Source organism: Desmodus rotundus, chromosome 3 (genome assembly GCF_022682495.2).
Source record: "Desmodus rotundus isolate HL8 chromosome 3, HLdesRot8A.1, whole genome shotgun sequence".
In the NCBI taxonomy this organism is placed as follows: Eukaryota; Metazoa; Chordata; class Mammalia; order Chiroptera; family Phyllostomidae; genus Desmodus; species Desmodus rotundus.
In genome coordinates this window covers 119,179,453-119,202,478 of record NC_071389.1, presented here as the reverse complement: position 1 = coordinate 119,202,478, position 23,026 = coordinate 119,179,453, and the positions used below count along the sequence as shown (strand labels likewise).

At 37.5% G+C, this 23,026-nt stretch overlaps 1 long non-coding RNA gene across 1 annotated transcript; it reads right to left on the bottom strand.

Annotated features, from left to right (window-relative positions):
• Positions 1 to 4,684: 4,684 nt before the first annotated feature.
• LOC123479252 (uncharacterized) lies at positions 4,685 to 9,266 on the bottom strand. Its single transcript, XR_006654810.2, has 3 exons — positions 9,150 to 9,266; positions 7,779 to 7,903; positions 4,685 to 5,788 (listed from the first exon to the last, which is right to left on the bottom strand). It is a non-coding gene; the product is annotated as an uncharacterized lncRNA (long non-coding RNA).
• Between the last annotated feature and the right edge of the window lie 13,760 nt (positions 9,267 to 23,026).

The window sequence follows — 23,026 nt, the reverse complement described above, 5'->3', positions numbered from 1 at the left end:
ACTAGAAAACAGAAGATAAAGTGGCTATAAAAGGTCCTTAAACATTGATTACCATCCTAAATGTAAGTGAACTGAATTCACCAATAAAAAGGCACAGATTAGCAGACTGGGTCAAAAGCAAAACACAACCATATGCTGCCTTCAGAGATAAAGATAGACTCAAAGTGAAAGGCTGGAAAATGATTCACCAAGCAAATAGCATCTGTAGAAAAGCAGGTGTAGCCATACTTATGTCTGACAAAATATATCTCAAGATAACAAAGGTAACAGGAGACAAAGATGTACCTTTTATAATGACAAAGGGAACACTACATCAAGAGGATATAACACTTCTTGATATATATACACCCAATCAGAGAGCACTGAAATATATAAGGCAACTACTAACAGAACTAAAGGAAGAAATTGACAAAAATGCAATCATAGTTGGGGACCTTAATACTCTACTGACAGCTCTAGACCTATCAGCCAAACAGTAAATAAATAAATAAATATCGTCTTTAAAGGACATATTAGACTAAATGGACATAATTGTCATTTACAGAGCCTTTCATCACAGAACATCAGCTTATACATTCTTCTCCAGTGTACATGGAACAGTCTCAAGTATAGACCAAATGTTGGGTCACAAAACTAGCTTTAACTAATTCAAGGAGACTGAAATCATACCAAGCATATCCTCTGATCACAATGCTTTGAAATTAGAAATCAACTGCAAAGAGTAAATTAAAAAGCCCACAAATATGTGGAGATTAAACAATATACTATTAAAAAGTAACTGGCTCAAAATCATAGTAAAAGGTGAACTCAAAAGATATATAGAGAACAATGAGAATGACAATGCAACATATCAAAAGTTCTGGGATGCAGCAAAAGCAGTAATTAGAGGGAAGTTTATATCATTACAGACCTATCTCAAGAAACAAGAGAAATTCCAAATAAATAACCTAACATTACACCTTGAAGAATTAGAAAAAGAAGAACAAAAGCAATCTGAAGTCAATTGAACAAAGGAAATAATAAAAAAAATTGGAGGAGAATTGAATAAAACAGACAATAAAGAGACTATATAAAAATTAATATAATGAAGAGCTAGTTCTTTGAAAAGATTGATAAAATTGACAACCCCCTGGCTAGACTTACTAAGAAAAAAAATAAAAAAGACTCATAAACAAAATCATAAATGAAAGAGCAGAAATTACCATAGCCGTCATAGCTGTGCAAAGGATTACTCTAGAATATACCACCAAATTCAATCTTAGATGAAATACATAAGTTCCTTGAAACACATAACTTTCCTAGACTGAATCATGAAGAACAGGAAAATCTAAATAGACTGAATAACAGTGAGGAAATTGAAATGACCATCAAAAACCTCCCCAAAAATAAAAGTCCAGGACTAGTGAATTCTACCAAACACTCAAAGATATAATACCTGTACTTTTCAAACTCTTCCAAAATATTGAAGAAGAGACAGTACTTCCCAACACATTTTATGAGGCCAACATACCCCTGACATCAAAACATGAAAAGAATATCATAATAAAAGAAAACTACAGACTGATATCATGATAAATACATGCAAAAATCCTAAACAAAATACTAGCAAATAGAATGCAACAATACATTAAAAAACATAATACATCACAATCAAGTGAGGTTTATTCCAGGGGCACAACAATAGTTCAACATACACTTATCAATTAATGTACACCACATTAACAAAACAAAGGATAAAAATCATATGATCTTATCAATAGATACAAAAATTTTGATAAGATATAACATCCATTTATGATTAAAACTCAATAAAATGGCTATAGAAGGAAAGTACTTCAACATGATAATAGTTTTATATGACGAACCCTCAACTTATGTCATAACCAGTGGTAAAAAACTGAAAGCTTTTCTTTTAATATCAGGAACAAGACAAGGATGACCATTCTCACCACTTTTATTCAACATAGTTCTGAAAGTCCTAGCCAGAGCAATCAGGCAATAGAAAGGAATTAAAGGCATCTAAATTGGGAAGGAAGAAATAAAAGTATCATTTTCTGCTGATGATGATTCTGTATGTAGAAAATGCTAAAAGACTCCACCAAAAACTACTAGAAACAATAAACAAAAACAGTAAAGTTTCAGGACACAAAATCAATGTACAAAATCCACTGCTTTCCTGTATACTACCATGAAATTTAAGTAAAAGAAATGAAAAAAATAGTTACTTCTGCAATTGCAACCAAAAGAATAAAATACCTAGGAATAAATTTAAGAAGCATGTGAAGGACCTATACACTGAAAACCACAAAGCATTATTAAAAGAGATTGAAAAAACACAATAAAATGGAAAGATATTCTGTGTTCATGGATTGGAAAAATTAACATAGTTAAAATGTTCATGTTACCCAAAGCAATTTACAGATTTAATGCAATCTCCATCAAAATCCCAATGTCATTTTTAAAGAAATAGAACAAAAAAAATCATCAGATTTGTATAGAACCATAAAAGACCCCAAATAGCCAAAACAATTCTGAGGAAAAAAAGAATAAAGCCAGAGGTATCTTATTCCCTGCCTTCAAATTATGCTACAGAGTTACAATAATCAAAACAGCATGGTGTTGACAGGAAAACAGACCAATGGAAGAGAATTGAGAGCCCCCCCAAAAAATCACATGTATATGGGCAAATAATTTTTGACAAAGCCAAAAACACACAATGTAAAAAAGAAAGCCTCTTCAATAAATGGTGCTTGGAAAACTGGACAGCCACATGCAAAACTAGATTATGTTTTTTCCCTATGTACAAAAATTAATTTCAAAATGGATCCAAAACAATAAATTACATAGAAGAAAACATAGGTACTAAACTTATAGATCTTTGTCATAGAGCACATTTTATGAATTTGACCCCAAAGGCAAGGTAAATAAATGCAAAAATAAATTAATAGGACTATATCAAATGAAAAAAGCTTCCGTATCAACAAAATAAAAATGCAACAACCATGTAGGAGGTGATATTTGCAAACAACAGATTTGATAAGGGTTTAATATCCAAAATATATTTAAAAATCATGCAAATCAACACCAAACAATCCAAATAAAAAATGGGCAGAGGGTGGGAGGGGGGCATGGATAGGGTAGGGGAAAGTGGTGGTGGGAAAATGAAGACAACTGTATTTGAACATCAAGAAAAAAAAAAATGGGCAGAGGACCTGAACAGACACTTCTCCTAATACAACATACAAATGGCTAACAGATACACAAAAAGATGCTCAACTTCATTAGCTGTTAGGGAAATGCAAATTAAAACTACAATGAGATTCTACCTCACACCTGTTGGAGTGACTTATTATCAAAAGATAGGTAATAGCAAGAGTTGGAAATGTTGTGGAGAAAAAGGAACCCTCATTCACTGCTGCTGGGAATGTAAACTGGTACAGCCACTATGGAAAACAGTATGGAGGTTCCTCAAAAAATTCAGAATAGAGTTACCACATGACCCAGCAATGCCTCTTCCAGGCATCTACCTCAAAAACTTGAAAATATTCGTTCACAATGATATATGCACCCTTATGTTCATTGCAGCATTATTCATGGTAGCCAAGACATGGAGACAACCAAAGTGTCCTTTGATAGAGAGGACTGGATAAAGATGCACCACATACATACTATGGAATACCACTCAGCCCTAAGAGTGGATGAAATACTGCCATTTGCAACAACGTGAATGTACCTGAAAATATTATGGCTTGCAAAATAACTCAGTCAGATAAAGCTGGTGGTGACAGTATGGTGGTGACTAGAGAGAAGGGAGTAGGGGCTTAGTAAAGGGTAAAGGGGGAATCTCTGGTGACAGAAAATAATTTGACTTTGTGTGGTGGGCACACAATGCAATATACACAACACGTATCATGGAGATGTACACTTGAAACCCATGTGATCTTATTAACCAATGTCACCCCAATAAATGTATTAATAAAAAAGGGGGATTATTCTAAGTGGGCCTGGCCTGATTAGCAGAGTGTTTTAAGAGACGGTGAAGTATCAGGTGGATGCTCTCCTGTTTGCCTCAAAAATGAAGCAAACCAGAATGCTATGGCAGGACCTGTGCAGGGGCTATGTGGCAAGGACCTGAGAGTGATTTGTAGGAGCTCAGAGTAGTCTCCAGTTGGCAGCCAACAAAAAAATGTTTCCTCAATCACAAAGACTCAGTCAAAGAACTGAATTCTTCCAATTATGTGAGTTTTGGAAGAGTTTCTGAGCCTTAAATGAGATCATAGCCTCAGCCAACTCTGCAATTTCAGCCTGGTGAACCCCTGAGCAGAAAACCCAGTCAACCCACGCAAACCTTGAGATAATAAATATGAGTTATTTTAAGCCACTTAGTTTGTGTTATGCGGCAATAGAAAATGAATACACCCTCCCTTCTCCCTTTTCTCCCTATTCCTCTCAATGCTTCAGTCACTCTGAACTTTTCTTAGTTTCCTAATTAAAACATTACTTCCATGACTGTGGTTTTGTGAGAAATACTCACTTTGTCTAGAGTGTTCTTTTCCTCTTTTCTGCCATTTAAATACTGCCCATCCTTCAGAACCCATATCAACTCAGCCTCTCCTGGAAACCTTGACTGATGATTCTGTACTGCCACCACACTCTGTTTGTGTTCTCTCCGTCCCTCTTCATGAGTCAGTTGAGAGCAAGAGTTTATACTATTTAAGTTCATGTCACTTAGAGCTAGGACAGTGCTTAGAATATAGTAGTTAATCAGTAAATAATTAATGGGTTAATATTCCTGTCGTTTTCAATCCAAATGTTTTTGAAGTTTATTCAATTTAACAAATATTTATTTTCAGGACCCTTTATAGCTGCCATAAACAATAAAATGATTAGTAGGATATATTTCCTGTTTCAAAGAAGCAGAATAAGATTTGCACACTGACAATGATCGCATGAGGTGGAACGTGATCTGTGTGGCACATAAAGAACTGAAGCTGGTCCTTGGGGATGTCAGGGAGGGAGAGCTCAGGGTCCACAGGATGGAGGAAAGCATACCTATGTCTTCCAGCCTCATCTGTATATTTTATCGAGAACACCTGTCTATCATTATCAAGGACGTTGGAACAAGGAAGCAGAAAAACTGGCTGCTCTTATCTTTCAGGTAGCTGGATAGTGAGAAGGCTTGTCCCAGAAATTCACATTCTTCGTGAGTAAATCGGAGCACAACAGTTGTGAAAACAGAGGAAAAGGAGGTCACAGAGGGAGAAAGCATTGTTGAGCAATGTCAGCTTTCACCTACGACCCATGGGAGGTGCTGAGCCACAGTCTTGCTTCATGCTACGTGTAGTTCTGCTCACAGGGGTGGGCTCAGCTGCCGGTTCAGCTGCCGTTGGTGTGAAACCCAAGGAAAATGTCCCTGCAGCTGCTGATGTCAACATGCGCATCATGTGGCCTGCTTGCGGTGTGAGTCAGACACCCACATCCTGTTGCCTCACAATTACACTACTTCTCCCTTTAAATGATATATCAAAGAGGATATGTTTTACTCTTTTTTCCGATAGGCGTCTGTTACTTTCCAGCAGAAAGGAGATATACGTATGGGTTGTAGAAGTCTTCCAAATGTGGGTCAGGTTTGTTTCCTCCACAAGGCTCTGAAGTTTGTGCCACACAACAAATGGTAACTCAACACACTTAATCATGTGGTGTCAATTCAGCATTTTCTTCTGTCAAAAATTCTCATCTGCTTAGTTGGCACCATTCCAGCAAACTTGCAGAGAATTACATAGAGTCTCTGTAATATTAAAAATCACTTAAACTTAAAACCAATGAAACATTTTTATCGAATTGTTTCTCTGAGTTTACAAAATGCTATGGATATAAAATCGTTACTATGTTTAACTTTGTCCCATATTTTTGAACATCCCTTTAATAAACAAAGCTGAAATAATCACCAGATTATTAGATTAATGTAGGTGTTTATATTGAGGTCTTTATTTTGAATAAAAAAAATGTTTTAGCTCTAGAGGGAACAGGAAGAAGGAAAAAGAGGTCAAGATTTATTGGAAATAAACCAAGACTATTTTTTTAGTTTGGACTATCACCTCTGTTCATACTTCTTTGAATCATTTATGGACTAAATTGATAATATCCTGGTTACCTGGGGTAAGGGTCACAGAGAGGCACCTCTTTGGCAGCCACCCCACTGTGGGACTTTCCAACCCTTTTCTCAGTCACTAACGCACTCCGTGTAATGAGGATGACACATGTCTTGGCAAAATGTCCCCATATTCAGAAGTAGAACAGCTCCAATGTTCTTGATTTTATTTCAGACTTGTACTAAAGTTGTCTGCCCACCACAGTCTGACTTCTTTAAACCTCATCTAATTTTTTTCAGGCTTAGTTTGGTCAGCCATACTAATTTCCCAGGATAGAAAAATAATACTGCTTTCTAGAGTTAGAGCTAGATATTAGAGACTCCAGTGTTAACCCATAAATCTCCATGCATGATGGTCTCATTTAAATTGGTAGATGCTTATGAGACTATCATTGGTTTTCTCACAAAATTTCGTGTGAAACCTACTTATAAAAATATGCTCATGACTTGGAGGCATTAAGAAGCACTTTAAAATGTTCTATATTCTGCTTCTGTTAATTAACTGGTTTTAACTTTTCTTTATGGACTTTTGTAATGAACATGGGCTAGCCAAAATAAATTCCAAAAGTCCGAAAGATATTTAATTATGGAAAGTAGGACAAAAAAAAGAGATATTATGAAAAACAGACAATCCTTAACTTTCACAGGTTGGTCTCTGTAAAAAATGGCAATAAACTTTCATTAGAGATAATTAACATCCTTTTTGGAAGTGCATACACCAATCGGTAAATGAAGAAGACACTGAATTCTCCAATGGTGGTACATACTCACTTATCAACAGTTCAGATTTAGAAACACATTTTTTTCTGTGTAGCTGAGTTCATTTTATCTCATTCTGTCCCTATTATTTTATTAAATGAATAAAAGTGAATAAGTGAAAACAATAATATTATGAATTATAACCTTTCTAAATCCAATATGAGTGAAAAGAGATAAAATCATTATGATAAAACAGCTTTGGATAGTTATTATACTAAATCAGATCAACCATTTATTCAACAGTTAAAGTACAGAATTAAAGAATAGCAGGATATAATGAAAGTAGATCCCCAAGATTACTTTAATAGAAGAAAATCATTTATAAATATCATTATTTTTATTTTAATCTCTGAAAATAAACTAGTACTATGGAGTTTTTATGCGTTACATTTCTATGCTTATTTTCAGGAGAACGTAACATACAAAAAAGTGTATTAGCCATAGTTGTTTAAAAGATGGAGTTTGAAGTCATACAGATCTGGGTTGAAATCCAGCTCCTCTTCTTACTTAGTGCAAGGGACTAATTATCTTTGAGTCTCAGCTCCTTCATCTATAAAAATTAGGATGACCACATTTGTTTTCTTAAAGTTGTTTATGAGGGGGAAAATAATAAGAATAATAATGTAACTTTTTGGATACAGAAATGATTGATCATGGCACCTGGCCTGTAATAGGCTTCCCTAATTATAAATGTTAATTTTATATAAGAAGCTATAGATCACATATATACTATCTATGAACTCATTTCTGAATTCATTTCCAAGATAACAGAAATGTATTTACTAAATACTAAATAACGTGGCCCATCTTATGCTGGCAAACCAGGGAATAAGAAGTGTAGCCCTGCACTGGAGGAAAGGAGACTCACTTGCTCTTAGCCACCACACCAACACCCTGGAGGAGGCCGCGGAGGCCTCCATGCCCACCTGGAGCTCATGACCGACAGAGCTGCACCAGGCAAACGTGCTCTGGCTCATCTCTTGACCGATTCACCTGAATTGAGAAGAGGAAGCATCCTGTGTTAGTCAGGGTTCTCCAGAGAAATAGAACCAACAGAATGTGCACATATAGAAGGAGAGATTTATTTTAAGGAATTGGTTTCCATGATTGCGGTGGGTGGAAATTCTAAAATCTGTAGAGCCGGCCTGCAAAGTGGAGACCCAGGAAAAAGCCAATGTTGTCATTCAAGTCAGAGGGCTGTCTGCTGGCAGGATTCCTTCTTCAGTTCTTGTTCTATTAAGGCCTTCAACTGATTGGATGAGGCCCACTTAAATTATAGAAGGTAATTTGATTTACTCGATGTCTACTGATTTAAATGTTAATATAATCTAAAAATACTTTCTCAGAAACATCTAGAATAATGTTTGACCAAATATCGGGATACCACAACCCACTCAAGTTGACACACAAAATTAGCCCCATGAATGTCATCCTCCACAGATGCTGACAAGTGTGGTGCTCAAGAGTTTTCAAGTGAAGCAGAAAAGTATTCAAACTCTGAATCTTCAGCTTATTAGCTCTGTGAAAACTATGTAAATTTTCTGAACTTAATCTGTAACACAGGGACCAAGATACCCACAGCAAAGGATTGTTCGAATTGTTGCAGGGAGAAAATTAAATCATGAGGCAATTGACATGTTTAGAATTTTACCTGGCATGTGCTGTGCATTCAATGACAAATAGCATCTTTTTCTGGTGAAAATGAAACAAGAAGTTTGGTTAAAAGAGGAATGGCCCAGATTTTTTGATGGCTCTGCGTTAGCTGGCTCCTGACTCCTCTCAAACTATATTTCCTCTAAGTAACACCCTTTGTTGTTAAAGTACAATAAAAAAGACACTCCATTTTTATTTTGCAAAATGCACCTCCCACCCAGTTTCTCTTCTTGCACCCTTTCCCTCTTATCTGTCTGCTCATTGCTCTTCTCTTCTACACATTTTGTCAAAGAGAATTGCCAGCAACAGGTCACTGGATGTCACAGGGATAACAAAGGAAAGGAAAGTCTTTCTGTACTTCCACACTTGTAAGCACAAAAATCAATCACACTTTCTTTCTCAGTAAAGAGTCCAAGGTAGTCAGCCTGCATTTGAACTCCTTCTCCCCAAATAAATAGCTGAGTTGGGAATGTTGATTAATGCATTTGAACAGAAATATATTAGTGAAGCTTTAAAAGAAAAAAGGACTTCTCTCTCCATTTCCATACCATTAGACCCACAAATACACACACATCCATAAACTCACAGTTCACACTAGTGTTGCAGAATATCCTGAGTGGCACGTTTCCACACAAGTGAAGCAGCAGCCTTCATTTCCATGTTAATCCTCAAATTAACTTTGCAACAATCTATTCTTCTTCCCAAATTACATTCTCAGAAAAACTTCAAAGTGTCAGTGACAGTAAAAAGTGTTTCGACTTTAGACTTTACCCAAGTTTACCATAGGTTTTTTTTTTATGAATACAGACATTGCTCCCACATCAAGTAGATCAGATAACAAATAATAATTATTCTTAGAGGACTTCCGGCCAAGATGGAGCCATAGGTAGACACACTGTGCCTCTGTGCACAACCAAAAGAAGGACAACAACAATTTAAAAACAAAAAACAACCAGAACTGACAGAAAATCAAACTTGGAAGTCTGACAACCAAGGAATTAAAGAAGAAACATTCATCCAGACCGGTAGGAGGGGTGGAGACGGGCAGCCGGGCAGAGAGGACTCATGGCAAGGCAGTGGCTGGAGGACCCAGTGAGGTGGCGGATTGTGGAGCAGGGTAGGCAAGGCTGCAGCTGGAGGACCCCCAGACAGACCATGTAACCCAGGGCTCCTGCATGGGGAAATAAAGCCTCAACCCTCTGATTGAAAACATCTGTGCAGGTTGAGTAGTCAGTGGGAGAAAATCTCAGCCTCAGTGGAGAGTTCGTTGGAGAGATCCACAGGGTCCCAGAACATACATAAACCCACCCACCTGGGAATCAGGACCAGAAGGGTCCGATTTGATTGTGGGCAGCAGGGGAAGTGACTGAAGGCTGGCAGAGAGCAGAGCAAGCGCCATTGTTCCCTCTGGGACCCCTTCCTCACATACAGCCTCACAGCGCAGCAACATGGGTTGCCCCACCCTGGTGAACACCTAAGGCTCCGCCCCTTTACATAACAGGTGGGCCGAGACAAAAAAAAAAAAAAAATGGCCCAAATGAAAGAACACTTCAAAGCTCCAGAAAAAATACAACTAAACTATGAAGAGATAGCCAACCTATCAGATGCACAGTTCAAAACACTGGTAATCAGGATGCTCACAGAATCGGTTGAATTTGGTCACAAATTAGATGAAAAAATGAAGGCTGTGCTAAGTGAAATAAAGGAAAATGCACAGGGAACCAATAGTGATGGGAAGGAAACTGGGACTCAGATCAATGGTGTGGACCAGAAGGAAGAAAGAAACATCCCACTAGAACAGAATGAAGAAACAAGAATTCATAAAAATGAGGAGAGGCTTAGGAACCTCCAGGACATCTTGAAACGTTCCAACATCCAACTCATAGGAGTACCAGAAGAAGAAGAGGAAGAGCAACAAATTGAAAACTTATTTGAACAAATAATGAAGGAGAACTTCCTTAATCTGGCAAAGGAAATAGACTTCCAGGAAGTCCAGGAATCTCAGAGAGTCCCAAAGAAGCTGGACCCAAGGAAGAACACACCAAGGCACATCATCATTAAATTACCCAAGATTAAAAATAAGGAGAGAATTTTAGATGCAGCAAGAGAAAAGGAGACAGTTACCTACAAAGGAGTTCCCATAAGACTGTCAGCTGATTTCTCAAAAGAGACCTTAGAGGCAAGAAAGGGCTGGAAAGAAGTATTTGAAGTCATGGAAGGCAAGGACCTACATGCAAGATTGTTCTATCCAGCAAAGCTTTCATTTAGAATGGAAGGGAAGATAAAGTGCTTCTCAGATAAGGTCAAGTTAAAGGAGTTCATCATCAGTAAGCCCTTATTATATGAAATGTTAAAGGGATTTATCTAAGAAAAAGAAGAAAAAATATGAACAGTAAAATGACAGCAAGCTCACAGTTACTAACAACCACACCTAAAACAAAAACAAAAGCAAACTAAGCAAACAACTGCATGGGAACAGAATCACAGAAATGGAGATCACATGGAAGGTTATCAGCAGGGAGGGGAAGGGGAAGAATTGGGGGAAAAGTTACAGGGAATAAGAAGCATAAATGGTAGGTAGAAAATAGACAAGGGGAGGTTAAGAATAGTATAGGAAATGTAGAAGCCAAAGAACTTATATGTACGACCCATGGACATGAACTAAAGTGGGGGAGGGTGGTTGGGAGGTGGTGTGCAGGATGGAGGGGAGTGAAGGGAGGAAAATGGGACAACTGTAATAGCATAATCAATAAAATATATTTAAAAAACAAAATAATAATTATTATTATTATTATTTTCTAACCACGTAGGTTAGAAAAACTACATCTACTACATCAACAGCAAAGTCTCCTAGAAAATCTTATGAAGATTACAAAAGCTGGCATATGAGCCATCAAAGACTTATTGTGTTGTAAATGGTTATTATGTTCGTGTACCTGAAAGAATCCTGGACTTGGAGACTGGGGTGTGGGTTCTAGTTCTTCACCTACCATCAACTATTATTTTAAATTAGTCAGTTAACCTTTCTGGTCTTCAGTATCGATCCTGGTATCAGGATCCTTGTGCATGTTAACTGAAATATTGTAAGTGAAAGGACTTTATAGTGAAAGCACTTATAGACCAGTAAATATGTCTAGTAGTGGTGGCTATTATTGAACACTAAGTATTGCCAGATACCTTTTTAGTTTGTGGTGGTGGTGGTGGTGTGTGTGTGCGTGTGTGTGTGTAAACTGAACAAGATCACAGCAATACTAGGGGCTAGAAACAGGCTTCATATCCCTGCGTTCCGTCTGTAGGAGTCCTGGCTCTAATTTCTCCAGTCTATGAGGTTAGGACTTGAAAGATATTTACTCAATGTCTGTTGATTTAAACGTTAATCTCGTCTAAAAAATACTTTCACAGAAACATCTAGGATAATGTTTGACCAAGTATCTGGGAACCACGTGGAAAGCCACCATGGCTCATTGTGCAGAAGATGACCCTGAGGCAAAGAGAATGTAAAGCTCGGCTGTGAAACACCAGACACGTACAAGACGTTTCTCATACCATCCATGCCCATGTTTTCCTGTCTGAGGAAGACAATAGCCAGGAGAATACTTAGGAAAGTGTTAAGCAGAGTAGCATGTCAGACCCATAGGAAGATTAAAAGGTGGGAATGTTACAAAGGCAGATTTGACTGGCTGATGGGGAAAAAGCCATAAAAGATATAGATAGGAAAAGATATGGAACCTTAGAGAGGTGAATACCTTATTTCTTAGTTTGCTTTTTCCCTGTGTTATTCTAGAAGGGATAGCAGAAAGCTAGAAAGTTCATCATGAGTTTTGGAGTCAGGCCTGAGCCCAAGCCCCTGGTGTATGTGGGTCATGAAACAAGACATGACCAACTTGCAGAATTTCCACTCTATGCTTAGATTAGTAAATGTTTCTTTTTCCTTCTGGTTATACTCTTTTCAGCACCTACAATACTTCTCTGTCACCACAAATACAATGAGAAATAATGAAAAATTAATGAGATAATGCTTTTAAGATTTTTCTGATAAGTTTCAAAAGCACATCTAACCGGAGATGCTTTTCTGTAATGAATGACTGAACCCTGGAAAGTGCACTGGTTGAACCTTGTACACTGAGAAAAGCAGCTATAATAACCCACCAGTGGATGGCTTACAAGGAAGTCATATGGTAATGGTAAGTATTAGCCTTCATTAAAAAACTCTACTTTATATTTTGGCCAATTCATTTTGAAAATTCTGTATTTTACATGCAGGTCAATAAAACATAACTTCCAAAAATTTAGAAAAATAAGTATCAGTTTTATTTTAAAACTTCAGAGGATAGAACTTTGATTAATGTAATATATTAAGTATAGAGGAAAAAAGAGAAGAAATATTTTGATCACTTATAATATGTAAAATCTACCTTTTTAATTTTGTTGCAAATATCATAACCTAAGAAGAATAAATTATTTGCGTTGGGTTATTTAATCATTCCATTTTTAAAATAATGCCTTTCTCAGTATGCTCCCAGGCATAAGTACAGGAAAAATTTAATTAAATTGTATAATAGTCAATACTGTTACAATTTTGCAGCTTAAAATAGTACATAAAAATAGTTTATTAAAATACTACCATAGTCAAAGTTTCCTTCTTTTAAAAAATTTTAAAAGCTATTAAGCATTAGGCCCTGATGACCAGGAACCGGGTTTAAGTCAAACTGACCCAGGGCTATAATCTTACTCCTGACAGAGAAAAATGAGAGTGTGGTAACCATTGGGACTATTCCACCAAGAGCAGCAGCGCTGTATTTATTGCCATCCTAATGAACAGTCACTCTGTGAGAAGTATTGCTTACTTCTTTGTAGGCTTCACTCCCTGGGGAAGGAGCTCCACTTGATCGCATCTGTATCTCTCTCAAAGTAACAAAAGTTCTATGCAATGTAAAGGTATAATACTAATGAAAATAACTATCATTCACTAAGTGCCTATTATGGGCCTGTAACTACATAAATTTTCTCCTTTAATTTTTATAACAGTGTTTAAGAGGGCATTATTATTCTTATTATACAGGTGGGGAAACTGAGGCCTCGGGAAAAACTTACAGAACTTGCTCAGTGGTGGTATCGATCCTGTAACTATTATAGTGATCATAGTCATTATCATTAGAAAGTGCAAGGCCTTGACCCTGGAAATGTGTCGTAGCATGAAAGCCAGAAGCTCACTGTTTCATGTAATGGAACGTCTCATTCGCTGAAACATTAACATCTGTCTGTGATTTTGCAGAAAGTGAGAAACAGTTCTGGTAAACCAAGCAGGAATCTTGACATGTAGCCATTCAAATATATACTTTGATATGTTTCCTGGGAATAGTGAACCTCAAAATTATGTGTTAAAGAAAATAGTCCGTTCCTGATATAAATGATTGTCTTCAAATAGGAACCTCTGTATTCTCAAATGATCATTGCACTGTGCCTAAAAGGGAAATCTCTTAATTGAACATATTTTTCAGTCTGAACTGAATGATTTCCCAGCGTTTGGTAGACTTAACTTTCCACCAAATGCTAGACAGCTAGGTCACCACTGAATAATAGATTTTGTGCCTATGACATAGTTTGGCTGTTTAGAGTCTTGTGCCTCAAACCTCCATGCATTTCCCTGGAGGTCTGTAAGGAGATGGAATATTTTCCTCCTTTGAAAAACCTAAAAAATAATAAATAAATAATGATGATGATTATGATAATAATAATGATAATAATAACTTAATTGGAGCATAAGAATGGAAGTAAAATAATTCCCAATGAACCCCATGCCAGTTTAGAATAATGTCTTTGACCAGTGTGACATGAAGCATAGGACATGTCACATGTGCTTCTGTCCTAATGACAAGGGCAACACCATCCGCCACATACAGGTGTCTGATCCTTCCTTCTTTTTCTTTCCTAGTTTTTGTCCCCTTTGTGTCAGACCTCTCCCTGTGCAGTGTCACTGAATTCATTGGGTCACAGGAGTCATTGAAGTCATTAGTCTCACTGAAGTCATCGGGTGCTTGTTGCTGGTTTTACCATTTAAATAAAGCATTATGAAGGGAAAATGGATTTTCAAACAACTAAGGCCATTGATATTATACACACACACAGCAAATAGAGTTTAATTAAAACCATTCTGTTTGCTGCTCAAATTGACTGACAAGGAACTGTCTTGCAATTTTGTCTAATTTTTTTATGAAGGCTTTTTAAAAAATCCATTCCTTCCTAATTCTTAAGAATGAGTAATTATACTTTCTTAAAAAAACACACAAATCTGTTTGAAAAGATAAACTATAGAAACATTTAAATCTTGCTTTTAGAATATGTTTAAAACCCATTTTAAGAATCTTCTATTTAGAATCTTAAACTTGAATGTATATTTAATAGCTTAATTTCTGAAGGGAGTATATACTGTATTTTTCGGACTATAAGATACACTTCCCCCCACCCAAATTTGGGAGGAAAATGGGGGTGCATCTTATAGTCCGAATATAGCTTACCTGGCTTGCTGGGGTGCGGGGGGTTGGTGGTAGAGTGGATTTTTTTTTCCTATTTTCCTCCTCTAAAACCTAAGTATGTCTTATGGTCCAGTGCATCCTATAGTCCGAAAAATACAGTAATCTTTAAATCTCAGCAAACCATTGAGAAATTATTCAGAAATATACTACGTCCTAGAAGATAAACTGTACCTCCTCCCACAGAGCGCTTCACTGAGTTCAGCTATCTATGTACAGGAAGGAAGACCTGTCCAATGGGGCCTGTCTGCATTCTAAGATGAAACGAAGTGTACCCCGGTGCAGTGCAGACTTCAGGCACCCTCTCTTGTAGCATGGAACAGATGTTTTGGAATTTACATAACTACAGGCAGACTATCTTTAGGAAAGGTTTCTAGAACGAGGGCTTTGGTCAAACTGGTCATGCCTGTATTAAAACTTTCACTCATCAAGACAATTTCATTTTTGCACTTAGCTCATCTGTCAATCTCAGCTTGATAAAAAGTCAAGTTTTTTTTAAACTAAATTATACATCTCATTTTTTTCAAATCACATTTCTAGCATTTGAAACATTGAGTCATCAAGATTCAATGTAAAGTTTAATATAATTTTTAGTTATCTCCAAAAATAGGCAAATGAGGAAATCTATTCATTGAAACCCATTATAAGACAAAGACCTTTGAATACCTGTCACCCTAACCTTTAAACAAGCAAGAGACACAAACGGGTGACCCTTCCTAGGTTCAGCTTCTTGGCCCCGGAGGGCATTCAGGGCCTGAAAGGGATAGGTGACTATTGTGTGCCCTTAAGCAAGTCAGAGGAATCATTCCTGTGTGTAGGCTGACGCCTACGAGTCTCCTCACCGGCAATGCAAGCTGTGAACCAATCTCTCCCAGATTTCTTGGCCTGGATTGTTGAGGAGATTGTTGAGAGTTTGCCTATTTTTTGTAATCATCTGATATTGCTGATGTTTACTTAGCCCGGCCCAGGCAGTCCCTGGGTGTGAGGTATTTTTGGAGGCACACTGACTCATTCAAGCACTAACGTACCATTTAGGACATTGCAGCACTAATCCACTAAATGCTACCTGGGACTGTGCTTAGCCAAGTAAATATCCCCATTTCCTCTATTTGATTTCCTTGAACCTGCAGAGGGACAACACATGGCCTTCACAATAAAAAGGTCTGTATTCAGTCTTGTTTGCGAGTTGGAAGGCAAAATTTTTGAAAGGTTTCTGTTATCTAATTTTAACTCCCATTACCTCAGCAGACTCAATAGATTATTTTCTAATTTTACACAATTCCAAGGAGCAAGTGGATCGGGCTGTGCTCCTGGAGCTGAGCACAGAAGGAACTAGATCTTCAAAGGAAATTTGCTGCTTTTAAGTCTTCTCTGGTCATAAAATAGCTATCATTACAACTTGTTTGTATGGGACTGGAGTTGAAGTTTGCCATTTATCATTCCAGAGAATGGGTTGTAAATTTGTCTGCTGGCTTCTAGAATTTTATTTAACAAATTTCTATGAATATGCATGTTGTCATATTTGCATACTATCTGAGATGCAGGAAAGCAATTGCTAAGAAGACATAATCCCTGTTTCTACAAGAGATGACAATGTAATTGAAAATTATTTAACTCCATGTGACAGCTATTATTGGGGTGGCACTGGAGCCCAGAAATTGCATTTTATGCAATCTTAGGGTATTTTCGATGGAGGAGATTTTCAGAGGAATACTGCCTTCCTACTAACATCATGCCCAAGGTAACTTTTACAGTACATAGCATGACTACAAAAAAACGGGGGGTATTTATATCATGCAGGTTAATTACTCAGACACTTGCTTCAGATTTTGTATGGAATTTCTAGTTAGGTAAGCAGTCCTAGGCAGCAGATTTTGTATCAGAACCAAACCTAACCTTTGTAAGAAAACGGAGAACTTTAAACAATAAAAATTAATCTTGACTTTCTAATGTATATGCATAAAACGTAGAGTTTAAGGTAACATCTGAAAGATGGGAACTCGAGTTTTAATTTGCCAGGAATGATGACTGTGGGCCAGCCAGTGGACATCCCTGTTATCAGTTTTCAACGGGAAATCACAACAAGTTTGAAATCAGAAAAATGTAAGTTTGAATCACATCTCTGCCCTGTATTAGCTGGGTAAAGTTAAATAAATTCAAAACATGTGTTTGTTTTCTAATGTTTACCACAGAGACAGCAGAAACTCTCTGAAAGAGTTTCTTTGTGAATAAAAAAGTAATAACATATAAAGTTCCTTACGCCATTAGCACTCTGAATAAATGTTAATTTCCTCTTGAGAAAATCCTGATGAAAATACTTTGAAAAATGCATAAACTCTATTCCAATTTAAGAGATTACCATTATTATTTAAAGCCTAGGCTTAATAATTAAAAATTAGTAACAACAGAGATTTTTTTCAATTTTATTTTTCAGTTAGAGCCCATATTCGATATTGTTTTGTATTTGTTTCAGATGTACGGCACAGTGATTAGACATTCTTGCTCTTGACAAAGTGTTCTCCCTGACGTATCCAGTCCCCACCCGGCCCCAGGCATACTTATCACAATATTATTGACCACATTCCCTTAGTTGTACCTCACATCCCTGAGACTATTCTGTAACTACCGATTTGTTTCTTAATCCCTTCACCTTTTTCATCCAGCTCCCCAAACCCTCTCCCCTTTGGCAGCCATCATTCTGTTCTCTGTGTTTATGAGTCTATTTCTATTTTGTTTATTTGTTTATTTTGTTTTTTAGATTCCACTTATAAGTGAAATCATATGGCATTTGCTTTTATCTGACTGACTTATTTCACTTAGCATAATACCCTCTAGGGCCACCCGTGCTGTTGCAAATGATCAGATTTCATTCTTTTTTATGGCTAAGCGACATGCCATAGTGTGTTTGCACGACCACTTCTTCATTCACTCCTCTATTGATGGGAACATGGGGTTCTTCCACATCTTTGTAAATAATGCACTTCCACATACTGTAAATAATGTTACAGTGAACACAGGAGTTCATATGCTCTGTCAAATTAGTGTTATGGGTGTCTATATATATATATATATATATATATATATATATATATATATATATACACACACACACACACACACATATCCAGAAGTAGAATCGCTGTGTCATAAGCAGATCCATTTTTAATTTTTTGAAGCCCCTCCACACTGTTTTCCACAGTGGTTGCACTAATCTCTATTCCCACCAAGAGTGTATAAGAGTTCCCTTTTCTCCACATCCTCGCCAACACTTGTTGTTTGCCAGAGAAGAGTGTTCTTAGCCAAAAAGTATTTATAATTTCGTGGTTGAAAATATAGCGTCAATGCCCATCACCAAGCTTAGTCGCCTGTTTGTTGTCAGTTGACATTGAGTAGTACAGCCACGAGTAACTCCATGTTAGTCTGCATTTCAGAAAATGTCAGAATTCTACACCTTACCATTCTCAACAAGATATCGGCCTCAGACAACATCAGTGCCAAAATTATGTGCCTACATTTACAATAAGTTTTTTAATTTTACCTTAAAATGATTATCTTTAACATAGACATTTGAACAATTGTAATTATTAAAATGCCACATGTCCTTTTATGGACCATGGCCCTCCTGATATTCTTGATAATTAAATCACTTTATATTATAATATATGGAATATATAGATTGCCAACTTATAGTCAAGCGTATATGAGTTTGAAGTATGCAGGATGCCCTGAAGATTCCATACTTTTATAAAATTTTGATTTGTTCTGGCTCTAATTGCTCTTGTTGCTAGGTGCTTCAACTCTGTTTTCCTCATCTTTAGCCATTACAGCCCACAAAAGCTCTGAAATGTTTTCTCTCATACAAAGCAAGTAGAAACTACAAGGTGTTAAATAGTTAGTAGTAAGATTTCCCTGCTAAATGGACCGAAAGAAAACTCTTGAAAGAGGAAAAATGTTCACAATAAATATTGGCAGCATTCTCAAGCAGTTTACAATAGCAACTGAAGCATAACTAATTCTCTAATTGTAGGGAATCCCCAATTATCAACTCTTCAGTATATGGGACAGTATCCTGAGTGTGTCATCTGTCTGCAATCTATTTTATTAAAAATAAAGTTATTGGTGAAGTTGCTGGATGTGGCTCAGTGAGTGGTCAGAGTGGAATTATACTCCAACCTCTGTTAAGTACCTATGAGCATGTCTGTCTGCTAGGCGCCATGAGGGACACAGAGATGAATCAGCCAAGGGGTCTGTGTTCAGGGCGAGCTGGACCTTACCACAGTTAGCTGTTGTACCAGATACAGCGTGGCACTCAATAAATATTCTTTTAACGCATCTACTATTGCCAGCGTTCTGAAAGAAATATAACAACACACAAGGGAATGTAGGAAAAGTGAGATGCATTTACTAAAAATTTGGAAAGGAAGTGGTGTTTTGAATTGAGGCTTGGAGAACTAGTAAAATTTTAACTGCAAGGATGGACTGAGGGAAGGTATGCAAAAGCAGGAGCGTGAGAGAGTCTGCGCCCACATGAGCCCTTCCAATGGCAGCCTAGCACGGCTGCTTCATTTCACAAGATTTCGGTATCATTCACTCACTCGGGGCGGGGGAGGGGAATCTAACCTCTTCTCGGGTTGTTAACATTAAGGATGATTTGTCTGCTGATTTATTCAAACTTCTTTGAGCTCCAGTTTTCTTGCGTCCACACGAAGGATCCTAACCGCATCACAGAAGGATGTCTGCGCACTCACTGAGCGGGGATGCTCATTAGTGTCCTGCGCCCACAAGGTTCCCCGCCAGCTGTCATAGCAGCAGTTCCAGCAGCAACAGCTGTAGATTGCCTCAAACTTCAGATTTGCTTCCAGAAATTAATGCTGGGGGTGCCTAAAGATAATCAAAGCAACTATTCTTTTCTTTAAAGTCAGCTTAGGTATACTTACTTATTTATTTATATATCTTGCCCTTTTAGATTTCCTCTGCAGGTAAGGGCCAGCGCCACATGTTGGTTTTGTGCTCTCGGAACCTTACACGCACGTTCTGACTTAGATCAACTGACACACATCTTAAAGATTAAACATGTCTCCGTAACTCGTGTAACACACAGAAACGGCTTCATCGGATATCGGTATGTTCGTTCGTGCTGTTGCACTTCAGAGATCTCACAGGGAAAGGCTTTCGGTCACAAGTATTTATGGCATAGGTTATAAAATCGCATAAAGGCTTGGCTAGAATGTTGAAGTATGAAAAATAACACCTCAAAATGGCAGAAAATGGATTGCCAAGGCATCTTCTGATTCATTGTTTAGAACAAAATAGCACTTTCATTATTAAATGCTTGCACATATAATACGCTATATGTCAATTGTTTCATATGCACTGGTGTATATAAACTCAAATAGATTATTTTAAAAACTATTACTCTCTTTGTCAATCAAAAGAGTATTTTGATTTCAGCCTCAAAATTGGTAAATATAAATCGAGTCGGAAATTTAAATTAAAAAAAAAAACTTAAATAGGGAACCACAATTTAAAAATTGCCTTCCTTATTTAAAAAAGACTCCTTTGGTTAAATGAAAGAAACTGAAAATTCACTTATATCTTCTCAAAAATGAAAAATAAGGGGTGAATATCCTCCTGCTCTTGGAATAATTTGATGTCATTTGAGAATGACATGACATTTACACAACAGTAAAGAGAAAAGTAATAGTTAAGCATCCAAAATTACTATTGTCCCCGTAGGTGAGAACAATAATGCTTACTGTGAGTAAGGCATCTTTACTAAACATGGTGATTTTCTCCATTTTTTTTTTCAATCTTTAACTTCCCCAGACTGGAGATGCAGGTTGTCCGGGAGGCTCTGGCCAAAGGACAGGAGATTGCAAAACAAGATACTGGGTGAGTCATGAGAAATGAAGGCTGAAGCTTATCATGCTTTTTCCAAACTACCCTTTTATTATGAAAACAGAGAAAGGAAATCTTAAACTTGAAGAGCCTTAGTCACAAAAGAATGGCGTATATAAGATTTAGTTTTTGAAACAAGATCGCTTTGTGTAACTAACCGTAAAGCCCACTAAGACACACACACTGATATTTCTGTGGGTTAATATGAAAGAAAACCCTAGTATGCTTAGTCCTACGATTTCTTCCCTTTTTAGAATTATTTTACAATAAAAGGTGAAAACAGAGTTGCTCCTCCCCCTGTTGTTGAAGCTCACACTGAATTACTTTGAAAGTAATAATGGCAATATTAATTAAAACATCAACAGCTATCATCCATAAAGTGACTTAAGGTATTCATTTCTATTTGGTCTCATTTAGTCTCGGAAACCCTGCAGGGTAGTTGGGGTAGGTGTTGTTGTTTCTAATACACAGGTGAGGAACCAGGAACCTGGAAAGGTTGCTGCTAAGTGGCTTACTCAGGTCACCTGCGACAGTGGCCCTGGGGCTCAGGGCTCTGGCCCTGGACCCATCCTCTCCTGAGCCTCCAGCGAGCTTCCACATGAAGCACAAATACCCTTCCCCATCTGTACAACACAGCCTCTTAAGGCCTGTGGAAAATACCTGAAGTACGTGGATTATAGTTGGGAATTCCTGTTCTTTTCCAGCAACTAAGTAATTTTCCTGTCTCATAAAGCTTATTAAGCTTTCAGGGTACCTCAAGAATGGTTGTCAAAGTTGTTCTCGAGTGGAAAACTTATGGAGAGGTATTCTAAGAAAATCAAACGAAGTGTATGTCTTCTGTCTGTTATCACTCAAGCATCAAATACTAAGAGTAATATAAACCCCCGTATTGAAACCACGAAAGTAGATGCTCTAAATAGTCTTTGTCCGATACAGTAGCCGCTAACCATATGTGACTATTAAAATTTGAATTAATTTTAATACGTTAAATGACATAAAAATGGCACTTCCTCCATCACATTAATCATATTTCAAGAGCTCTAGAGCCGCAAGGGGCTAATGACTACCGTATCGGACACCACAGTTATAAAACATTTCTACGATTGCAAAACATTCTATTGAGTGTTGGCCTAAAGTCTAGTTGTTATCAGTGTCAGCCTGTGTCCTTCTCAACCCTAACTCTATGGAGTGTCCTCTGGGGTCAGTGATACGGGGTGGGGGGGCGGGGAGCGGGGTGTAAAATGAATCAAGATTCTATTCTCTCCGACAATGCTAGGAATACCAGCAAGGTACAAATAATCATAAGCTACTTATGCAGCTTCTCTTGACATGAGAAGGGACCCAAATATCTATGTTAATATCAGTCAACTCAAGACCATTTCAATGATACACTATTGTATTAACAGCCCTGTGTGATTAAAAGAGGGCTGAACAGAGCATCTCCAGTTCCTGGGGTTTTGTGGACATAGGGAGATGAAATGAGAGGAATTAGCCTGTGGAGATGGGGTACCTGGGACAGGGACAAGGAGAAGAGATCCGTCCCATGAGAGAGGCCCATGAGAAAAAGCCAGAAAGATCCAGGAAGCATCAGGGAATATGTTCCATCCGCCCCACTGGGAAATCTTTTTTAAAGAACCAGATGGTTCGTTGCCTTGGCTGGGATAGTGCAAATAGGGGGAAAGATGAAAAACTCAGGAGAAAGGACTGAATATTGTTCTTACTGAACTGCCTGCTGCAGATGGCCAGGCATTGATGAAATTTTAAAGTAGGTTCATCTGAAAAGGCAGTTTGGAGATAATATCCAGACCAGAATCCTCCATCTGCCACTTCCCACCTCTCTAGCTTTTGTCACATTTAACTTCCATGAGCCGTGGTTTCAGATCGCATTTGTTCTCCTGAGGGCTACCCATGGAAAGGGCACTATGTTTATGGATGGTGACAAAAAAACCCTCACACAAATAGAGAATTATCACATAGCTTCATGGATGCAATGACAGACACATGCACAGAGAAAGACGTGGTGGAGGAGTGG